The sequence below is a fragment of the Athalia rosae genome, chromosome 4 (genome assembly GCF_917208135.1).
Source record: "Athalia rosae chromosome 4, iyAthRosa1.1, whole genome shotgun sequence".
NCBI lineage: Eukaryota > Metazoa > Arthropoda > Insecta > Hymenoptera > Athaliidae > Athalia > Athalia rosae.
Window position 1 is genome coordinate 14,322,548 of NC_064029.1, and position 23,914 is coordinate 14,346,461.

The window sequence follows — 23,914 nt, forward strand, 5'->3', positions numbered from 1 at the left end:
CCCGCATTCGCGGTAGCTCTTGTGCTCCCTCTCTTCCCTTTCCTCCCTAACCATCCCTTCAACTTTAGCCCCCCTTTCTCGCCCCTTTTATTCCGCTTCGGTCTTCTCTCTCTTTACCCTGATGCCGCTGTTCTCGCGTCCGTGCGGATTCGGTTGAGTGCAGGCCAAGTCATCCGGGCCTTTTGACTCCCTGTATTCGAACACCCTATAAACGACTAGCCTCCTGCTGCTACCGTCCACAATACCTACACCCCCGTCAACCCCCACCCTTCCTTCCTTGTGTAATTTCGCGACTGGTCACGTTTACCGAGCTCACTCACTGCTTGTGTACCATTTGTTCAACTTCACACTTTGTGCAGAGACTGGACCATTTATACTTTTAACAATTTTTCCGTTTTCACGTTCATTCTATTTATGGAGGTTGTTTTTTTTTCGTTTCCTTTTGTTTTTGCTGTGCTGTGCTTCTGAGTTTTTTTTTTTTTTTTTGTCAAGTGAGTTTTAATTCGTCACCGAAGTCGCGAGCGTTTTACCTGACGAACTTGAAATATTGCAGTATCAACGTTTGTGGTATTTGATTTTTGTTCGTTGTATAAAATCAGGATACAGGAGCGAGTGGAAAAGCACCTAAGAAAATCCTAAGGAGATTCAACACATCGTTCAAGATTATCGTGAAAGTGAAGCAAAAAAAAAAATTAACGAATGAAATGAACGAAAGAATTATCCGTGAAAATCTCAGTGACGATTTCCCGGAGTATTTGATTCGTCTGATGTACGTTGGATAACTCAAATAAAATGACATTTCTTCTATACACACGTATATTTTTTTCCTTTTTCTCCTGAGAATTTTCGGCCACTGCAGATGTCATATTTCTGACAAGTGTTCAATTTCGTCGTAATATGAAAATATTCCCCAGAGAGGAATCAAAACTCACGTCGACTGTCAGTTGAAGAAAATATATACGAAAGGTCGACGACTATCGGTATCAACACCACCCTCGGATCACATTCGAAATGCCGCGTCGCGGATACGCCATACGAGTTTTTCTTTTTTATTTTATACTTCGAAAATATAAAATAAACGAAAATAGAGATACACGCGAAAATCAGGGTTGTACCCGAAATACCTATGGAACTTGAATATTGAATAATTAAAATGAGAATGGACTGGAAACTTGGAGCACGCAATTTTGTACACACTAAAATTAGTTTTCTCTTATTCTATTTCGAACCAGAGCTCATTTTGTTCTATTGTTTCGAACCGTTGCAATTAGCATCGCTGTAAACGAGTCACGTGATTCTAAAGCCATTCTATACCGTATAAAAGCAGGGTGAGAATATACCCAACACCACTGTTTAACTTCGCTAGTATTACGTGCAAAAATAAAAGCTAAGAACAACCCCCTGTCGTAGGTGTATAGGTATACTGACTTCTGTAAGCTCCGTGAGGGCATAAAACTGTTACGACCAACAGAGTGCCTAGCTAGACTACTTTCACCTATAAAAGATTGAAGACGGCTGATTCCTCGTGGAATTGCATTCCGATGGAAAAGATCAAGCGTGTAGTACGTTAAAAAACAGTAAAAACGCTCTTTGAATCATGGAAAAAAATTATCGTCAATCATTGAATCGTGCGAAGCCGAAAAAAAAAAAAAAAATTCGCTGAAAAAAGTCGAAAGTTAAATTCTTTCTCTCGAATCACGTGAGGAATTAATTTTTTTTTTTTTCAGTACCTCAATTATTTTTTGAGAAAGAAGCGATTTCGGAGTCAGAAATAAGCTGAAAAAATAAAGCTCGACATATCGTCGTCCTAGTTTGTAGGTAATGTGTATGAAACAAAAAAAAAGGCTGAAAAAGTTTCAAGGAATTCCACTATTTTAAGTTGAAGTAAAGTCTCTTTTCTTGGAGGAATGCAGTTCACCAGCGTCATAGAGAGTTTGTAAAGGTGACTTTGGTCCGAACCGAAGGTTTGAAAAGCTTCGCTAGTCTTTGGCATCAAAAACATTCGGAAACATCTAGTCGCTGGACGGTGTCCAACTCGTGAGTATAAAAATCCCTTAGAAAAGAAATTCTCGTATTCCAACGTCGTCTTTATCAAGGCACATTTTCTTACAAGGGAAACTTTATAAGCTCGGATAAAGAGAAGGTGGACACAAAAGTCTTACATAGTTAGGTAGGTATGTATGACCAACGTTGAAACAAGCTTGAATAAAGCGGTCGCATTTTTGTCTTATCCTTTTTTTTTATTTTATTTTTTTATTTTTTCTCTTTTTCTGTAGACAACTTTCTTTTATACACACATGATACGTCATTTATTATTACATTACGTACACGTTATACCAACGCGTCCGAGTATCCCAGTAACACAAAGTTCTCCACTTTTTTTTTTTTTTTTATATACTTTTGTTTCGCAACGCCCTCATCAAATTTCCTGTCGTCGGGCTCGCGAATTCCCCTCGTATTATATATCCCGTACCTTTCATCCCTGATGTCCGGTTTGTTTACGCTTCGCTGTGTATAATAAAATATAATATTATACATATATTATATCATACATATATATTTTCCTGAGATATTATTGCGGCCGAGATTATATGGGAATGATATATAATAAGGCGGATTAGCCGCTTGCCCTGCTCAGGGTAAACGTTTCATCATTTTTCACGCTACACCCGGACTGTTATATTAATTATCTTGAAGATGAAAATTAGACCCCTGCGCTAAGAAAATCTCCCCGATAGCCCCGCATGATGATGTAGCTCACCGTTTATACCTATTACCTTGATTATTATTCGAATTAATTTATTTAATCGAGATAATCTCGGCGCTGATCGGCATAATTTTAGATCACGATACCTATCCTTATCCCTGCAATGATCGAAAGCTGGAACTTCTGAAACTAGGAAAAGTAAGAAAACAAAAACCCATTCAACCAACAGAAAAAACTAGTTAATTTCTCCGGCTATGAAATCTGCGAGGTGATTATAAAAAAACGAAGAAAAACTATGAAAAGCGTGAAACAAAGGTCGCAAATAAGTACGAGTTTGGGCGGGTTATTTGGCAGGGCTATATTCCCATGGGGAAACTCTCGACGCTTTCACCATTATTTTTTGAATGAAAAAAAAAAAAAAAAATTTTTAACCGTACGACTACAGAGAGAACCCCGGTGAACTTATCTAACCATTGGACCGCGTCATGAGGGTACAAAAATTTCGCTCTGGAAACTTTTGAATTATTGAATCAAGGTGTGTAGCGGCAAGGGATAGCTTGAACGAAGAAAGTTTAATTCTCCTCCACGATATCGGTCGATCGTTGAGAAATAAAATTTGATTTCTTCGCGCGGATTTGGAATAAAAAATTTCACTTCAAGCAATGATTGGAAGAAATATGTGTATAACGTCGCGGAGAGGACAATGATGACGATCTCTGTTTTTTTTTATTTTTTTTTATTTTTTTTTGCGTTTATTGGCGAATTCGCTCTTAGCCTTTTATTCAAACTCGTCACGACCACTCTTCTCATCTACCTCCCCCCCGCCCCCTCTAATGCAAGCACGCTTTGAATATCGAGGTGCGCACAGCACTCCGGTATACCACTCACAAGCGCTGCACCCAACTATCTTGTGAATAATTTTGTCGAATAGATATACTCATACGTATATTCGACTTCCAATTCCCCACGTGATCGTCATAGCCACTCAATTTTCCGCTCCTCTTTACAAAAGTGTGTAAAGCCATGCGATATGGACTTTGCATCCGAATGAGAAATCGTATATGCGATGTATTATAACTATCTTACCGAGGCAAAGGACTGCACCCTCAGGGATTTTGGAATTGTAGAAAGTTATCACGGAGATTGAGGTTCTCGTATTTTTATTCTTTCTTTCTTCATTTTTACAACTGTATCGTGTTCAAAAATTCGAAGAGATTCGACGTTGACGCTGACTAAAATAAAATATAGTTCGTTTAATTGCGGAGTTATGAAATTTTCAATTATCGTATATTCGATGTGACGCACAAAGACGCAGCTTTGGCTAAAAGTAGTATGACTAGCGGTGGTGCATTTCGTAGTGGTGTGGCAATGGTGGTGGTGGTGGTGGTGGTGGTGGTGGTGGTGGTGGTTCTGTGAAACGCGAGTAAGCTCGAACGAGAAGAGCGTTGTATAGGATATACGAAAGCTGGGAATCCGTATTATAATATACAGAGAGGAAAGCGTAGCCTTAGGTCCTATGGGAAGGATCTTATCCCCGGGGAGTCCTACACACCGTATATTCAACGGTACATTACATACGTATATCTGTATACATTCCATACTACGGGACAGGGTGTATACCTATGTATATCGATGTACATAGTTACATACATGTATATGCACATGTGATACATGCGGCTATACATGCATAATACACTAGATGACACGGCCAAGATATTGGACGCTAGAAACTAGACACAATATAGATACCTGTACACATGACCCTTGCCGCTGAACTCTGAGGTACGTGCAATGTATACCTGTATATTGCCTGGATATTGTACACGCGTGATTATTAGTTCACATCTCACCCCATGTATGTAGGAATCCAAGTCCTTAAATTTGCAAAAAAAAAAAGCTCTAGCTGTAGCTCATAAGGTGAAACATGTTTTCCAATTCTCATGAATCGTTTTTTAACGATTTCTTTCTGCTGTTGGGTTTTTTCCCCCTGGCTCACACCTCAATGGATATAAATGTACACACACAGGTCATACGCATGCAAGTGTAATTTTTTTAAACGTATCGGGAGCAGCCCGAAGGCAGAGAGGTAGAATTCTATAGGCGAAGATTTTATTCGGAAAGACTAGCGTGGAAGAAAATAAGGTAGTAGGTAGTAGATAGGTATAGTAAAAGTAAGATCGGGATGTAGAGAGTCCTGTGGGAGTACTGGGACGTGTTTAAATAAGGAGGAGCTACTTCCCAAGGGACAAGCCAAAGAGAGGTCGCCAACAGATTCCCTCAGAGTCCCTCATGGATCGTAATTTCATTCTATAAAAATAAAAAAATGGAAGAAAAAAAAAATTTGAGAAAAAAAGTTGTAATAAAATAAAATAGAATGGAATCAGAGATAAAAAGAAGGAAAGAAGATGTAAAAAAAAGATTACCCTTGTTTGACCACCGAGGATCAACCCTCATATACTCGACGTTGTAAACGTGAAAAAGAAAAAATTGCCCTCCGTCGTATAACTTTTCAAAAAAATACCCTATCTACATTACTAACTACATAGCATGTGCGTGTACATATATACCCATTATGTACCCATATCCATTACATACTCGAAGATTTGCCGAACTCGTACGGATGTACATTTTTTTTTTTTTAAGGTCATTTTTGTCAAAAATTCGTCTGTATTACGAATTTTAAGCTGCCATAACGGAACTAGCCCACTGACCTACATTTTGTAACCCTTTTCGGTAACCCCTCTACTACGGTATTCGTAGAAGAAGGGGTGAACGTAGTACTTTAGTACTTCCGCATAGTAGCGAAGGTATTCGTAGTAAAACGCCGATAGGCTACCGCTGCTCATTCATCAATCCGTTCAAAGTGGGTTTTGTGCGTTCGACAGAACTTTTGCGAAAATATGGTCAGTTTTCAAACGCTCGTAACTTTTTGAAAAATGCACTCAGATCAATGCAATTGAAAGCGAATTGAAGCTCGAACCCTCTGCTTTCGGAGATGTACACAAACCGTGTTCATAAGTGGAGCGTGTAAACATTGCGCGATTTGATTCAGGTTCGCGCAAAATATCTCTGGTCGAATTTACAGCAGCGTCACAGCGGAGGTGGGGGGATCGCATCGACCGGCCACGATCTGTTATGATCCACGGCGTGTTTACCTCACGAAACTGACACAGCCATTCAACGATGATTTAACGATAAACGAGACGCGTTGACAGTCTGAAGGAGTTAGAAGTTAGCATGCAATTATTATCCTTGATGCGTCTCGTTTATTGTCCTTTTCTTACAGCACTCATTTCGAATGCATCAATGGCAAGTGTTTACTCTGTCATCGACGGAGATCATCCTATCCAATTTAATTCACCGTGTCATTTCTCTGAACAAAATAACAACATCGGTCGTGGTTTCTACGATATTATCGACAGATAGATTCTGATATTTTCGGTAAACACGCCGTGGATCATAACAGATCGTGGCCGGCCGATGCGATCCCCCCACCTCTGCCGTGACGCTGCCGTAAATTCGAGCAGAGATATTTTGCGCGAACCTAAATCGAATCGCGCAATGTTCACACGCTCCACTTATGAACACGGTTTGTGTACAATCAGAATATTCCTCCTCTTTTTCTTTTCTTCGGCATGACGCTTCGGAACGACGGACGTGCGAATTCACTTATTGAGAAAAAGCTCAAATTGTCATGCCGACGTTCACGACGAAATTTACCGGTTATCCAACGATAATTTTGAAAAATTTTTATGTCTGGACGTTTTTTAAGAAAAGGGCAGTACAAAGAACCGGGTAATAAGTCGGGTAGACTTGATTTATGAATTTTATACTCATACGTATAATATATAGCATAAATTGCGCGCGGTGGTTCGAAAGATTTTCCTTTTCTTTTTCCTTTTTTACAAATGGTGTAATATCGGCGGGTCGGGTGGCCAAAGATCTTTGTAAGAAAGACGGAAATATAATAATATCGGATTCAGTTATGGGCTGCTGCTGGAGTAGGAATATAAAGAGAAAAAAAAAAAAAGAAATAAAAAAAAAAGTAGAGGGCGGTGGTAGGTATCGAGACCGCCCGGATAGCCAGGCTTGAGTAGCAATAAAAGTCACCCCCCGTAATAGAGAAATCCACCCCTACACTACAAGGTTCTACTACTACGCTCCTAATAATCCTTCTATACATCGAATACGAGCAGGGTCTTTCGGTAAGGGATATATTATAGCCCTGTATTCGATCGCAAAAAAAAAAAAGGAAACGAAAGAAGGGAGAAAAAAAACGGATAATAATAAGAAATATAGGTAGATCCTAAAAAGGTAGAAAGGAAAAATCAGCAGTTCACCACGCTGCAATCAGGGTGGATATATCAAAGTCGAAATAACTGTACTCACAAAATTTTATTTATCATTAAAAAAATATTTACGAAAATAAGGGCATCGTATCAGAGCTATCAATTTGCCGGGAGGTTTTTTAATTCAACGATGGAGTAATTGTTTTATTTCATAAATTTTTTTTGCTTGGAATCTTCTTTTAAATTTCCTTCTTCCCTTTTTGTTCCAGTTCTTGGAGAAGGTGGAATTTTTAATTTGGTGACACGAGTAGAGTTCAGGTCGCGTGGAGCAGGATGATGTACTTGGGTGTTTTCCGTACATACCTATACAGGTATGTCTATATAACACGGTATATAGTATGTATATACACCTATTCTCGTATTCTCGTAGTCCTGCTGTGGCTAATTAAAATTCTGTAGAATGAAACCGTACGGTCTGGTTTCTCTTCTCTCTGCGTGCTGCAACTTCCTTTGAAACAAAAGTAATTACCAACATCCCTTTAAACCGTACACTATTCTATGTGATATACCATACATATATGTATAATACGTACATACGTGTTATTTATATAAGCAAACACTATTTCTCCTAAAAATTTCAATGCAACTTCAACACGCTTTCAAAATCTCACGGCACCTGGACATTATACATATTTTCGTCCTTTCAGGAACGTCCTTTGCAATATTCTCGGACGATAACTGAAGGTACAAAACATGCATTCAGATATATCACATTCACCGGTAGAGAAGCGACTCTGAGACGGAGGTGGAAAAAAAATTTGAGAACAGAAGAATAAAAATAAGAAAAGAAAAAATGTAAGGGAGGGTAAAAAAAAAAAAAAGAGAGAGATTTCGTAAGCTATAACTTCTAAAGTACGGTCACTTTCGCGTCTCTCCAGCACTATCCTACGACGACGTGATCAGACTACGAAATAAACACTCGCAACTTGTCACGCCGTATCGAAACATATTTCATGTATATCTATGTAGGGTATGTATAACGTGCAAAATATACGGGCACCGGGTTAACGAGGTATGAAAATATTTTTTCTATTTATTGCATATCCTCATTCTCTTAAACCCGTGAAGAAATTCATCCCCAGGGATGAGGTGAGCCGGTTCGTTTCCGCGAACACGATAAAAGGAATAATTCTTGAAATAAAAATCTCAGAACGTTTTTGGAAAGGGATTGACGAATATCTCTGTCGTTCGGTTCGTACGTACCATCGGATGAAAAATCGTTGAATTTTCACGCTTTTATAGGACAAATTAAATATACAGCGACGTCAAAATTTTCGTAGGAACTTTGGTCTTTTCTCATTCTCCAAAAAGTAAGGCTATATCGTATATATAGATACTTCATATCCCGAGGGATGGGTATAAGGGTTCTTTCCCTGTTAAAGTGTTATCTCTTTGTATAAATCATGCAGCGGTAAGCTCCCCGCGCGTATTAGTATCATACCCAGTTGCTAAAAGCTCCGCCGGAATAAAGTAAGAAACTGCGAATTTCATGTTTAATATTATTTTATGACCAAAACAGAAGGCTCACTGGGAATTTCTTTATTATATATATAAATGTGTAATAATCTCAACTGTAGACTGAACAGCTGAACTTTTTTATTCGCGAATAATCGTCGCGATCGCGTTATATACATTTAATATTTACAGAAACTCGGGGAGACGGAAACCGGTAACAATTAGAGAACCTTGATCTTTGTGGTTCTGGAAAATCGTCCGTCTGATTTTCATCTGTATTCAATTACCATATTTTAACCATCGGAATGCAAATTTTTGCAAATTTCGACGAATGCACAACGCGTTCATCGGTGCAATAAAATTGCAAGAAAAATATCGTCGTTTACTTACGCAGTAAATTTATTTTTATAATAAATATAATAAGTGAGGAAGCGCGTTTTTAAGAATTATGAGAAATTTCGCTCATAGTTATGTACCAGCCAACAGCTGTTAGAAGTTATATATTGTATAATATAAATTGAAACGTACGACCAAACTTGGTTTCCTGATATATACGATTAGCACTATATACATATAGTATTATATACGTTTATTAGTCGAAGTAACGGGAAACTAGTTTCAGAACTAGCTGGCAGCTGGCAGTGAAATTATTTCAAGGCACCGAATAAACCCTAATAAACTTGACTGTTCTAGCCTCGGTACACTCGGAGAATCAAAATATCTAAAAACTAGCCCAGAATTTTTTAGTTGTCTGAAAATTCAGTGAAAACTCGTAGAAAAATATTGTTGCAGAGAATAGTAAAAACACGTGAACTTTTTAATTCGTTTCAAGTGTCGGTATTTAAATTTTCCGCTGTATTTCTAATATCCTCCACAAATTCATCCAGGATTCACGTTGCGTGGTAACGTGACTTGTGACAATTGTGCCCTGAAGTTCAGTGCACTTTATAATAGTAATAACTGTAGTACATACCGCGCAAACTACCGCGTCTTACCAAGTATATTATATTCGCACTTCACGCTTGTAATATCAAGGAACATCGTACAAAGATTTTAAACTTCATTCTGAAGGTAAACTTTTCTTCAAGATTCTAAAAACTTCACAGCTATCCTTATTCACAAGTAAATAAAAACCGTGACAAGTTTCTTGATTTTGTTTGTTGTTTTAATTTTTTTTTTTTTTTGTCCAATATAATTTAACGGATATTAGATAATTTATTTATTCAATTTCTTCTGCATAATTGCAAGAAGAATAATTTGGATTTCGAGACAATACCGATACATAATTGAGACTACGCACACTGTTGCTTTGAGCAGATTTGAATACTTCTGGATGAAAAAAAAGGGCTCGTGTAATCAAAATTCAAGTTCAACTCAGTTCAAGTTTCAGTCTGATTTTAATTCTCGGAGAGTGCGGACATAACTAATAGAATTATACAAGCGAATACCCAATAACTAATGAAAGCTGTTACATAATTTTTGGCCCAATAATTCTTTCGATTAGTGATAAACTTTTTCGTTAATTGAGACTTCGGATTTTATTCTTTGAACGAAATTGAAAATCAGATGATGACGGATAAGATTGGGAAGGGTGAAAAAAGCTAACAAGAATAAAAAGACATTTTCCCGCAAGAAAGTGGTAAAGGAAAGTGAGTATTTCTGCATAATAACGACCACCGAGATAGACAGGATAAGGGTGGGAAAAAAACAGGAAAAGGGAGGTTAACGTACCAGGGGAGGGTGCAGATCGTAGTAAAAAGAGGTTGACGATACGAAGAACCTTTGGTAACCTTATACATGACGCTCTTTCATGTAAATTAGAAACTCTGCGCTGTAGTACGAGTGTACCCAGTTGCAAATATAGCTCAGATTATACAGTGAAGTACGTGTAAAGCCGACTGATACGTATAATGTAAAATTAAGCGATTCACACATAAGTTGGAGAATTCGATAACAATTATGAAATTTTTTCTTTCATCAACTAGGCAAAGTTCTGAACCTCATGACGAAGGATATATGCATTTTATTTTTCATTTGATAAATATTTTTCGGATTTTTCATAAGCTTGCACGAGATCGTAACAAATTTTTTCACTCCATTTCAAGATGAAAGTTTACTTTGAAAAACTTGATAAAAATAATTTTCACGGTTTATAAGCGATACATAGTATACCGGTTAGTTATCGGTTAGCGATGGGGTAAGGGAAGGAAAACGGTACAGGATTCCTTCGGGAGAGAGTCCCATTCTTAAATCTCTCGAGAGTTGAAAGGGGGATGGCTGGCGGAAAGTTACCCTTGCAGACGGTGAAATGGTCAGCAACCCGTGAAGACCGTATAGAGATAATTGTTTAACACGCCCATGGTAGCCCAACTTCGTATAGAACTCAACAACTTTTTCCTACAACTATTTCATATCACACACGTATATCTACACGTATACTCGTAGCTTACACTCGCTATTATTATCATCGAACAGTTTTTTATCTATCTTGTTTCTTTTTCATCTTTTTCTTCCATTTTTTACTTTTTTACCAAAGATGTTTTTTCCACCATCGACAAAAGGCCGGAGAGTTGCAGGGTTAGGCGGTTAGAGTTTACTGCCTTTATTCTACAACGATCGGGCAACTAAGCGTTATTGTTTTCACTTGATCCTCTAAGACCTATTAGTATACGCTTCCTGCAGTTCGGAGCTTCCAACTTTTATTATACCTATACAGTACAGAAATATGATTTTTTTACTACCCTCAAACGCACGGTTTGAACCTCGCATTAAACTATCAACGTTATTGTCTTCTGTTGAAAAATTTATCTGTGTTATCTGAAATCGATTTTTATACATCCCTGACAAAGACAGATCGTACACTGAAACGCAGAAGACTTGTACGAATATATTCGTGTGGAGTTAGGTATTCATGACGAAAGTTTTTTCTCTTTTCTTCCAGAAATCATTGACAACCATCGAAAGCAGCAGGGAAAACATATCAATTCGCAGAAAAAGAAGAATCCAAGCTTATTTTCCTCATAGATGATCAGCTGCTGGCATCATCGTTGTGCGAAAATCCTCAGTCGGTCATCGAAGCTCACGAACAGACAAAGGTAAGAAAAATACTTGATGGTCATTTTAGATATAGCTGTAGTTGACAGACGGGATCGTCATTTAGCGACATAGATTTACAGCTTATAAGCGAGTCAGGAGTCTTCGGCAAAATTTAGTTCTCGATCGCTCTCGTGCAAATATAAGAACTCATTCTGTGCAGAGATTTTCATAACATTTCAACCAACTTACTTCGTATTCTTCTGAATGTAGGTAGGATGGGAAAGTATAAATATTTTTTTTCATCCCTCACCATGAAAAAATGATCATTTTTTCATTCAATTCTTGTCAAATTCTTCTCAATGGATTGTTCTGCACAATTGCGTTGACTTGTGAAAAATGGACAGGAAATTTAAAAACACTTGCGTTGTGTTTCAAACTATTTATACAATTATTATATCGGCCCTACTAATAAGTATGTACATTTGTCAGTCAATTTTATAATGCACAGTGTACCACCAGGTACCAGCACATGGTCTTAAACCACGTAATCCCTTCTGATTTACATTTACGATCATTCATCTGTGCTTTCGCGAGGAATATATAGTTGTGTATGAAATGAACTCTATGCGTGCGAACGAATAGCTAACCAGGCTTAAACCTACAGCTTATTAACCCATTCGTCTTGGCCTTGAATAATTTACTAACTTAATACATCCTACATTCTTCCAAAGAATATGGGGAAGCATGGCAACCATATAATGTCTAACAACAAGATGTTCATATTAATATATGTATAAGCGTAAGAGATTTATTTCCATGTATAAGGATCATTCGGAAAATATGAACTCTCCGGGAATTAGGTCGAACTGTTGAATTCTGTGATTGCATGAAGCCAATTGATTTATTGAATGTATATTTCGCGATGAATAATTGTATGTTTTACCAGTGGTTGGAGTATTTAATTGTGGCACGAAATCTGAGGCTATAGGCTTACCAATGTTGGGGGGTGAAAAATAGAGTATTTGCTAGATTAATTTCAGGACACTATCCCTATGTATTTTAACGTAATGAATATGTCGATTGAATGCAGTTAGAAAGAAATCCTATCGAGATATTCTTGATTTTCCACTTTTTAGATCGATAAACTGGCGACAGCTCGACTAATTTCATAAATAGAGTTATTTGGTTCGTAAATATCCCTCAGGAATTGATGATATGGTCCTTGAATGATTCACGCGATTTATTTTTTCATTGTAAAATACGAAATAAATTCGAAACGAGCACCGCTTGATCTCCGCTTCGGGGCGTCAACTCCAATACTGTTTGAAAACTTCGCGTCGTCGTTTTCGCTGTGGTGATCAGATGGAAGTCGGAACAGAATATCACCAACACTTCTCGACGATCGAAATCCCTCCGTTCTCCCCCAGTCGAAATGGATCTACAACACGTGAGACGTACAATTCTTCTTTGACAGGAGTATGTTTCATTAAACATATCCCTTTCGGAAGTCCCTGGTATGATCCAATATTCAGAGTCTTAGTACATGAATTGCACCGCCTGAAAGAAGATTTTCGGAATTTGCCTCATAGAATCAGACCACCCAGTATCACCCAATGAAATTGGTGAATTCATGCACCCCATAATATAATGCATCGGACACGCCAATGAGGAAAGACAATGAGTTATTGATTGAACAAGCTTTGACATTTTTCCGGGTAATTACTTGGAATGCAAGAGTATAAGAACACCGAAGACTATGGTCTGCTCATTTTTCGAACGATTGTGGCACAATAAGAAGTGTAATGAAGACAAATACTTTGCTTATTTTTTGAGTGATTTTGGCAGAATGATAGGTGCGAAAACACCAGAGGCTAAAGTCTGTGCTTATTTTTCGAGTGATTTTGGCAGAATCAGAGGTGATAAAACACCAAAAACTATAGTCTTTGCTGATTCTGCGAGTGATCTTGGCGGAATTCAAGATGCGAAAACACCAAACACAATAGTCTCTGCTCATTTTTTGAGGGATTTTGGAAGATTTCGCAGTCGAAAAACACCAAAGACTATAGTCTTTGCTCATTTTTTAAGGGATTTCCGAAAATTTCGGAGACAAGAAACACGAATGACTATAGTCTTTGCTTATTTTTCGAGGGTTTTTGGAAGATTTCGCAGTCGAAAAACACCAAAGACTATAGTCTTTGCTTATTTTTCGAGGGATTTTGGAAGATTTCGCATTCGAAAAACACCAAAGATTATAGTCTTTGCTCATTTCTCAAGGGTTTTTGGAAGATTTCGCATTCGAAAAACACCAAAGATTATAGTCTTTGCTCATTTCTCGAGGGTTTTTGGAAGATTCCGCAGTCGAAAAACACCAAAGACTATAGTCTTTGCTCATTTTGTAAGGGATTTTGGAAGATTCCGCAGTCGACGAACACCAAAGACTATTGTCTTTGCTCATTCTTCGAGGGTTTTTGGAAGATTTCGCAGTCGAAAAACACCAAAGACTATAGTCTTTGCTTATTTTTCGAGGGATTTTGGAAGATTTCGCATTCGAAAAACACCAAAGATTATAGTCTTTGCTCATTTCTCAAGGGTTTTTGGAAGATTTCGCATTCGAAAAACACCAAAGATTATAGTCTTTGCTCATTTCTCGAGGGTTTTTGGAAGATATCGCAGTCGAAAAACACCAAAGACTATAGTCTTTGCTCATTTTGTGAGAGATTTTGGAAGATTCCGCAGTCGACAAACACCAAAGACTATTGTCTTTGCTCATTTTTCGAGGGTTTTTGGAAGATTTCGCAGTTGAAACACACCAAAGACTATAGTCTTTGCTTATTTTTCGAGGGTTTTTGGGAGATTTCGCAGTCGAAAACTACCAAAGACTATAGTCTTTGCTTATTTTTCGAGGGTTTTCGGAAGATTACGCAGTCGAAAAATACCAAAGACTATAGTCTTTGCTTATTCTTCGAGGGATTTTGGAAGATTTCGCATTCGAAAAACACCAAAGACTACAGTCTTTGCTCATTTCTCGAGGGTTTTTGGAAGATTTCGCAGTCGAAAAACACCAAAGACTATAGTCTTTGCTTCTTTTTCGAGGGATTTTGGAAGATTTCGAATTCGGAAAACACCAAAGACTATAGTCTTTGCTTTTTTCTCGAGGGATTTTGGAAGATTTCGAATTCGGAAAACACCAAAGATTATAGTCTTTGCTCATTTCTCGAGGGTTTTTGGAAGATTTCGCAGTCGGAGAACACCAAAGACTATAGTCTTTGCTTATTTTTCGAGGGTTTTTGAAAGATTCCGCTGTCGAAAAACACCAAAGACTATAGTCTTTGCCTTTTTTTCGAGGGTTTTTGGAAGATTTCGCAGTCGAAAAACACCGAAGACTATAGTCTTTGCTTATTTTTCGAGGGTTTTTGAAAGATTTCGCAGTCGAAAAACACCTAAGACTATAGTCTTTGCTCATTTTGTGAGGGATTTTGGAAGATTCCGCAGTCGACGAACACCAAAGACTATTGTCTTTGCTCATTCTTCGAAGGTTTTTGGAAGATTTCGCAGTCGAAAAACACCAAAGACTATAGTCTTTGCTCATTCTTCGAGGGTTTTTGGAAGATTTCGCAGTCGAAAAACACCAAAGACTATAGTCTTTGCTTATTTTTCGAGGGATTTTGGAAGATTTCGCATTCGAAAAACACCAGAGATTATAGTCTTTGCTCATTTTTCAAGGGTTTTTGCAAGATTTCGCATTCGAAAAACACCAAAGATTATAGTCTTTGCTCATTTCTCGAGGGTTTTTGGAAGATTTCGCAGTCGAAAAACACCAAAGACTATAGTCTTTGCTCATTTTGTGAGGGATTTTGGAAGATTCCGCATTCGACGAACACCAAAGACTATTGTCTTTGCTCATTCTTCGAGGGTTTTTGGAAGATTTCGCAGTCGAAAAACACCAAAGACTATAGTCTTTGTTTATTCTTCGAGGGATTTTGGAAGATTTCGCATTCGAAAAACACCAAAGATTATAGTCTCTGCTCATTTCTCAAGGGTTTTTGCAAGATTTCGCATTCGAAAAACACCAAAGATTATAGTCTTTGCTCATTTCTCGAGGGTTTTTGGAAGATTTCGCAGTCGAAAAACACCAAAGACTATAGTCTTTGCTTATTTTCCGAGGGATTTTGGAAGATTTCGCATTCGAAAAACACCAAAGATTATAGTCTTTGCTTATTTCTCAAGGGTTTTTGGAAGATTTCGCAATCAAAAAACACCAAAGATCATAGTCTTTGCTCATTTTGTGAGGGATTTTGGGAGATTCCGCAGTCGACGAACACCAAAGACTATTGTCTTTGCTCATTCTTCGAGGGTTTTTGGAAGATTTCGCAGTCGAAAAACACCAAAGACTATGGTCTTTGCTCATTCTTCGAGGGTTTTTGGAAGATTTCGCAGTCGAAAAACACCAAAGACTATGGTCTTTGCTTATTTTTCGAGGGATTTTCGAAGAATTCGCATTCGAAAAACACCAAAGATTATAGTCTTTGCTCATTTCTCGAGGGTTTTTAGAAGCTTTCGCAGTCGAAAAACACCTAAGACTATAGTCTTTGCTTATTTTTCGAGGGATTTTGGAAGATTTCGCAGTCGAAAAACACCTAAGACTATAGTCTTTGCTCATTTTGTGAGGGATTTTGGAAGATTCCGCAGTCGACGAACACCAAAGACTATTGTCTTTGCTCATTCTTCGAGGGTTTTTGGAAGATTTCGCAGTCGAAAAACACCAAAGACTATGGTCTTTGCTCATTCTTCGAGGGTTTTTGGAAGATTTCGCAGTCGAAAAACACCAAAGACTATAGTCTTTGCTTAGTTTTCGAGGGATTTTGGAAGATTTCGCATTCGAAAAACACCAAAGATTATAGTCTTTGCTCATTTCTCAAGGGTTTTTGCAAGATTTCGCATTCGAAAAACACCAAAGATTATAGTCTTTGCTCATTTCTCGAGGGTTTTTGAAAGATTTCGCATCCGAAAAACACCAAAGATTATAGTCTTTGCTCATTTCTCGAGGGTTTTTGGAAGATTTCGCAGTCGAAAAACACCAAAGACTATAGTCTTTGCTCATTTTGTGAGGGATTTTGGAAGATTCCGCAGTCGACGAACACCAAAGACTATTGTCTTTGCTCATTCTTCGAGGGTTTTTGGAAGATTTCGCAGTCGAAAAACACTAAAGACTATAGTCTTTGTTTATTTTTCGAGGGATTTTGGAAGATTTCGCATTCGAAAAACACCAAAGATTATAGTCTTTGCTCATTTCTCGAGGTTTTTTGGAAGATTTCGCTGTCGAAAAACACCAAAGACTATAGTCTTTGCTCATTTCTCGAGGGTTTTCGGAAGATTTCGCAGTCGAAAAACACCAAAGACTATAGTCTTTGCTCATTTTGTAAGAGATTTTGGAAGATTTCGCAGTCAAAAAACACCGAAGACTATAGTCTTTGCTTATTTTTCGAGGGATTTTCGAAGATTTCGCAGTCGAAAAACACCAAAGACTATAGTCTTTGCTTATTTCTCGAGGGTTTTCGGAAGATTTCGCAGTCGAAAAACACCAAAGACTATAGTCTTTGCTTATTTTTTGAGGGATTCTGGAAGATTTCGCATTCGAAAAACACCAAAGATCAAGTCTTTGCTTATTTCTCGAGGGTTTTCGAAAGATTTCGCAGTCGAAAAACACCAAAGACTATAGTCTTTGCTCATTTTTCGAGGGTTTTTGGAAGATTTCGCATTCGAAAAACACCAAAGATTACAGTCTTTGCTCATTTCTCGAGGGGTTTTGGAAGATTTCGCAGTCGAAAAACACCAAAGACTATAGTCTTTGCTCATTTTGTGAGGGATTTTGGAAGATTCCGCAGTCGACACACCAAAGACTATTGTCTTTGCTCATTTTTCGAGGGTTTTTGAAAGATTTCGCAGTCGAAAAACACCAAAGACTATAGTCTTTGCTTATTTTTCGAGGGTTTTCGAAAGATTTCACAATCGAAAAACACCAAAGACTGTAGTCTTTGCTCATTTTGTGAGGGTTTTTGGAAGATTTCGCATTCGAAAAACACCAAAGATTATAGTCTTTGCTCATTTCTCGAGGGTTTTTGGAAGATTCCGCAGTCGACAAACACCAAAGACTATTGTCTTTGCTCATTCTTTGAGGGTTTTTGGAAGATTTCGCAGTCGAAAAACACCAAAGACTATAGTCTTCGCTTATTTTTTGAGGGATTTTGAAAGATTTCGCATCCGAAAAACACCAAAGATTATAGTCTTTGCTCATTTCTTGAGGGTTTTTGGAAGATTTCGCATTCGAAAAACACCAAAGATTATAGTCTTTGCTCATTCCTCGAGGGTTTTTGGAAGATTTCGCAGTCAAAAAACACCAAAGACTATAGTCTTTGCTCATTTCGTGAGGGATTTTAAGAGATTTCGGAGTCAAAAAACACCAAAGACTAGAGTCTTTGCTCATTTTTTCAGGGATTTCGGGAGATTTCGCAGTCGACAAACACCAAAGACTAGAGTCTTTGCTCATTTTTCGAAGGATTCTAAATGATTTCAGAGTCAAAAAACATCAAAAACTATAGTCTTTGCTCTTTTCTTGAGGGATTTCGGAAGATTTCAGAGTCAAAAAACACCAAAGACTATAGTCTTTGCTCTTTTCTCGAGGGTTTTTGGAAGTTTTCGCAGTCGAAAAACACCAAAGATTATAGTCTTTGCTCATTTCTCGAGGGTTTTTGGAAGTTTTCGCAGTCGAAAAACACCAAAGACTATAGTCTTTGCTCATTTTTCGAGGGATTTTGGAAGATTTCGCATTCGAAAAACACCAAAGACTATAGTCTTTGCTCATTTCTCGAAGGGTTTTTGAAAGATTTCGAAGTCGAAAAACACCAAAGATTATAGTCTTTGCTCATTTTTCGAGGGTTTTTGGAAGATTTCGCATTTGAAAAACACCAAAGATTATAGTCTTCGCTCATTTCCCAGGGTTTTTGGAAGATTTCGCAGTCGAAAAACACCGAAGACTCCAGTCTTTGCTCATTTTTCGAGGGATTTGAGAAGATTCCGGAGTCAAGAAACACCAAAGACTCCAGTCTTTGCTCATTTTTCGAGGGATTTCGTGAGATTTCGGAGTCAAAAAATACCAATGACTATGGACTGCTCATTTTTCGAGGGTTTTCGAGAGATTTTGCAGTCGAAAAACACCAAAGACTATAGTCTTTGCTTATTTTTCGAGAGATTTTCAAAGATTTCGAAGTCAGAAAACACCGAAGACTATATTCTTTGCTCATTTTTCGAGGGTTTTTGAAAGATTTCGCAGTCGAAAAACACCAAAGACTATAGTCTTTGCTCATTTTTCGAGGGATTTTAAGAGATTTCGGAGTCAAAAAACACCAAAGACTAGAGTCTTTGCTCATTTTTTGAGGGATTTCGGGAGATTTCGCAGTCGACAAACACCAAAGACTAGAGTCTTTGCTCATTTCTCGAAGGATTCTAAATGATTTCAGAGTCAAAAAACATCAACAACTATAGTCTTTGCTCTTTTCTTGAGGGATTTCGGAAGATTTCAGAGTCAAAAAACACCAAAGACTATAGTCTTTGCTCTTTTCTTGAGGGATTTTGGAAGATTTCAGAGTCAAAAAACACCAACGACTATAGTCTTTGCTCATTTTTCGAGGGATTTCGGAAGATTTCGGAGTCAAAAAACACCAAAGACTATAGTCTTCGCTTATCATTCTTGGGACTTTGGCATATTTAGGGGTCCTCAAACATCAGAGACTATATTTTGTGCCGCAAATCCGAACGTCTTTTCGGGATTTCGAGTTGTAGAAATTTATCCAAATAATTCGTTATCCTGAATTGAACATAATATCGCCAATTCATCGATCTAAGATGTTCAAAATTGAAGATATTTGGACTGGCTTTATCACTCGCTAAACTTGAACGTCGTTTCCCTGTTTGTTGCTCATTTCAACGTTTAAATAACATCACGGAATGATTGTCCCTTATCGTCACACGCAACCCCTGTCGCAAGGAAACCCCATTGCAATTCGGTATTCGATCGTCAGAGCGTCACGTACGTAGATCCTCTTCTTCCGAAGCAACGGCAGTATAGCCGTAGCAGCCGAAGCGTCGTCACACGTTGTCAGGAGCGACATCGATGGTAGCGCGTACATCCTTGAAGAAGCAAAAAAAAAAAAAGCAGCGAGGTGGGAGAATAGGAAATAAATACATTGCGGTGAGTTTTAGTACGCAGTTAGTGCTGAGCCATAGTTCATCAGTTGTCGAAGTTTCTCCGGTCGCGATCTGGAAATACCTAAATTCATGTGATAATTTATTTATTTATTTATTTCCTCATTCATCAATTTCTGTGTTCGTTTATTTATTAATTTATTCATTTATTCATCGATTCATTTATTCAGGAAGTCAACTATTCATTCATCCATCGAATTATAGACTTTCACGTGATGCAATCGTCGCGTCTATCATTGCAGACTCTTTCAGTAATCAAGCAATTCATTATGATGAATAGTATTCCAAACTATTCAATTATTTATCAGTATTCATAAAGCATTCATTCATTAATTCAACAATTCATTCATTTGTCTTTTCATTCATTTTTTTATTTATTCATTCATTTATTCATTGATTATTTATTCATTCATTCGTTTATCCATTCATCCATTCATGCATCTAGTAAGTCAACTATATATTCAATCTTCGAATTATGAATTTACACCTGATGCCTATACATATACTCTTAACACAGAGCAATCGTCGTGTCTATCATTGCAGATCCTCTCAGTAATCAAACAATTCATTATGATGAATAGTATTTCAAACTATTCAATTATTCACCAGTATTTATGAAGTATTTATTCATTCATTAATTTCATTATTTATTCATTCATTCATTCATTCATTCATTCATTCATTCATTCATTCATTCATTCATTCATTCATCCATTCATTCATTCATTCATTCATTCATTCATTCATTCATTCATTCATTCATTCATTCATTCATTCATTCATTCATTCATTCATTCATTCATTCATTCATTCATTCATTCATTCATTCATTCATTCATTCATTCATTCATTCATTCATTCATTCCTTCATTCATTCATTCATTCATTCATTCATTCATTCATTCATTCATTCATTCATTCATTCATTCATTCATTCATTCATTCATTCATTCATTCATTCATTCATTCATTCATTCATTCATTCATTCATTCATTCATTCATTCATTCATTCATTCATTCATTCATTCATTCATTCATTCATTCATTCATTCATTCATTCATTCATTCATTCATTCATTCATTCATTCATTCATTCATTCATTCATTCATTCATTCATTCATTCATTCATTCATTCATTCATTCATTCATTCATTCATTCATTCATTCATTCATTCATTCATTCATTCATTCATTCATTCATTCATTCATTCATTCATTCATTCATTCATTCATTCATTTATTCATTTATTCATTTATTCATTTATTCATTAATTCATCAATTAATTCATTTATTTCTTTATTCATCTATTCATTGAATTACCCCAAAGTATTTAATAATAAATTAAATTACGAATTAATGGGTATGTCCATTGCAGCCAATTACGAAACATTCGATCGGGGACGTGTAATTTGGTATATGGTTAACAGAGTACATGTATGTCGTAGATTTTCCGTCTTGGAATTTGGATACAACGGCAGTTCAGCTTCAGCGACAGAAGCGGCGACATCAGGAGCGACTCAGTAGCGACGCAGTTTCCTCAGAGCGACGATGGCGAGAGGAAACGGTGAGCAAGCCTTCGTACACAATTTAGTAAAATATTGTTTAAATCGCTTGCGCCAACTTTTCATTTCCATTTTGATCACGCGCTCCCGACTCATCATACTGAAATCAGTCGTTATAAATATACTCGCCCGGGTTCTTAACAATCCTTTGAAATTCCGAGAGATGACTCTTCAATTGAATCATACGCGTTTCATTTTATTTTCTAGTATTTTGAGATGATCAATTGATATATTTAACTAATACAAATTAGATACAGCTATTATTTCCAATCAACTATCTATACAAAAAAATTTTTTGATATTTTTGGGCCGTCAACGTAGCATTCCTCAAATCGCTCGAGCGGCTGTTTTCCATTGTAATTTGATAACGTTCTCTATTATGATCTCGGCGAGAGAACGTAATGCAAATGCACTCAATGCAGCACCTGAAAAATTCCTCGGGATTTGCGGGATGGTTTTTCAATGATTCACTCAATTTCTTCTATTAATGAGATACGGAAAAATTTATTGATCTTATTCATGGATACAAAAATAATATAAATATAAGTGATTGATACATCATGACTTGAATTTTGCATCTGATATGAATTGCACCCCCTTGAAAAAGATTTTCAAAATCCTTCTCATAAAATCAGATCGCCAGATATTATCACATAACTTGGTACAATTTATTATAATTCAAATGTCTTATATACTTATATATTGAGTCATAAAATAAGTTATACATTAGGTGACATGATAGGTCATACATTAAGTCATGTATTGCGTTAACTAATTATTTATTTGTTATTTGTGTTACAGGTCGCAGTTCTTCCAACATCATTGACCGGACTCCCCCTGTTCATCAGGGGGAGTCCACCGTCCCCTGGGACTGCGCGGCCTCCCACCGCCCCCGGGGTCCCAGGGGACCCGGTCCCCGAGGACATGTCTTCGGGGATGCGGTATCCCCGCTGGAGGGGATGCCATATCCCGAGGGACATGTCCTCGGGAACTGGTCTTCGGGGACACGTGTCCCCCCAGGGACACGTCCCCGGGGATGCGGTATCCCCGCTGGAGGGGATGCCGGGTCCTTGGGGGCGTGGCCTTGGGGGAATACGAGTCCTCGAAAATCCCGGGAAAAGGAGGTCCCAAGCGGACACTTTGTTTTTCGTTTCTCTAGAGAAATCAAGAAAACGAGTGACCGCTTGGGACCTCCTTTTCCCGGGATTTTCGAGGACTCGTATTCCCCCAAGGCCACGCCCCCAAGGACCCGGCATCCCCTCCAGCGGGGATACCGCATCCCCGGGGACGTGTCCCTGGGGGGACACGTGTCCCCGAAGACCAGTTCCCGAGGACATGTCCCTCGAGATATGGCATCCCCTCCAGCGGGGATACCGCATCCCCGAAGACATGTCCTCGGGGACCGGGTCCCCTGGGACCCCGGGGGCGGTGGGAGGCCGCGCAAGTCCCAGGGGACGGTGGACTCCCCCTGATGAACAGGGGGAGTCCGGTCAAACAGCAGCTACGGCGGCAGCACCTTCGGATACCTAAAACATACGAAAAGTGAATTAACAATGACGTGTAATATAAGAATAAATTATCATCAATATTATATTCTATGTCAATATATTATATTATATGTTAATATATTACTGCCAATGTGATGTTATAATATATCAAATTGAATATATCGTTAAAGTGCATTAATAATGACATAATGTAAGAATATATTACTACCAATGTGACGTTATAATATATCAAATTGAATATATTTTGATAATACACTAACTTATATATATTATACTGACTGATAATTATTTCATACCTGTGAACGAATTGTGCGATGCCATGTATAACTCCTGCCCTTCGTGGTTGGAAGTTGAATGGGTACTGCGATGAACTAGGCACTGTGATGACCAATCGGAAGCCTGAAAAAATATCATGTAAGAAATAAAGTAAAATTGTAAACTTGAATTTAAAATATATGAATAAATTTGTTCAGAACATAACAACGGAGATTATTTCTGAACCTATCATCAATCCCTAATAATATATGTATATCTATCATCCTATAGATAGACGAATACATCGTGTTCGAATGAGGGTAGAACTATTTCGCAATCAAGAATATTATCATTGAATATATACGAATATAGGAATTCGTAAATGTATAATCATTAATTATAACTGTTGGGAATTCCAACGAGAAAGGATTTGTCTAGCCCAAAGTCATGGCACTAATTCTCTAAATTCAAAATGAAAGAGATGGGATACCGGATTCGAATTCCTAAGATTGGAATACATAATAAATTTTTAATTGCACGATCGTGTACGAAGAGGCCAGTTTTTGCAGGGCAAAATTGAAAATAATTTAAAGAGCTAAAAGCTAATCTGAATCTTCCGTACGTCTGAATCATTATGATGAATAGCTAATAAAGAGGTCACATCGATAAATAAGGGGCATGAATATTGATTGATCGGTTTGACGATCGGATCAAGATACAGCTGAGTTCGCACTATTGAAGAAGGGTGAGTGCATACCAAACCAGACGGACAATAAT

At 37.7% G+C, this 23,914-nt stretch overlaps 1 protein-coding gene across 8 annotated transcripts in view; it reads left to right on the forward strand.

Annotated features, from left to right (window-relative positions):
- LOC105694061 (venom acid phosphatase Acph-1-like) overlaps positions 1–22,205 on the forward strand; it is a 76,052-nt gene extending 53,847 nt beyond the window's left edge. For 3 of the 8 annotated variants that reach the window (XR_007278190.1, XM_048654560.1, XM_048654562.1), the window contains one exon: positions 600–807. The gene's annotated coding sequence lies outside the window, so the exon portion shown is untranslated. Of the gene's footprint in view, positions 1–599; positions 808–7,265; positions 7,368–11,452; positions 11,607–21,257; positions 21,377–22,175 lie in introns of those variants that run through there. The other 5 variants (XR_007278192.1, XR_007278193.1, XR_007278188.1 and 2 more) reach the window with 3 other exon arrangements.
- Positions 22,206–23,914: the final 1,709 nt, after the last annotated feature.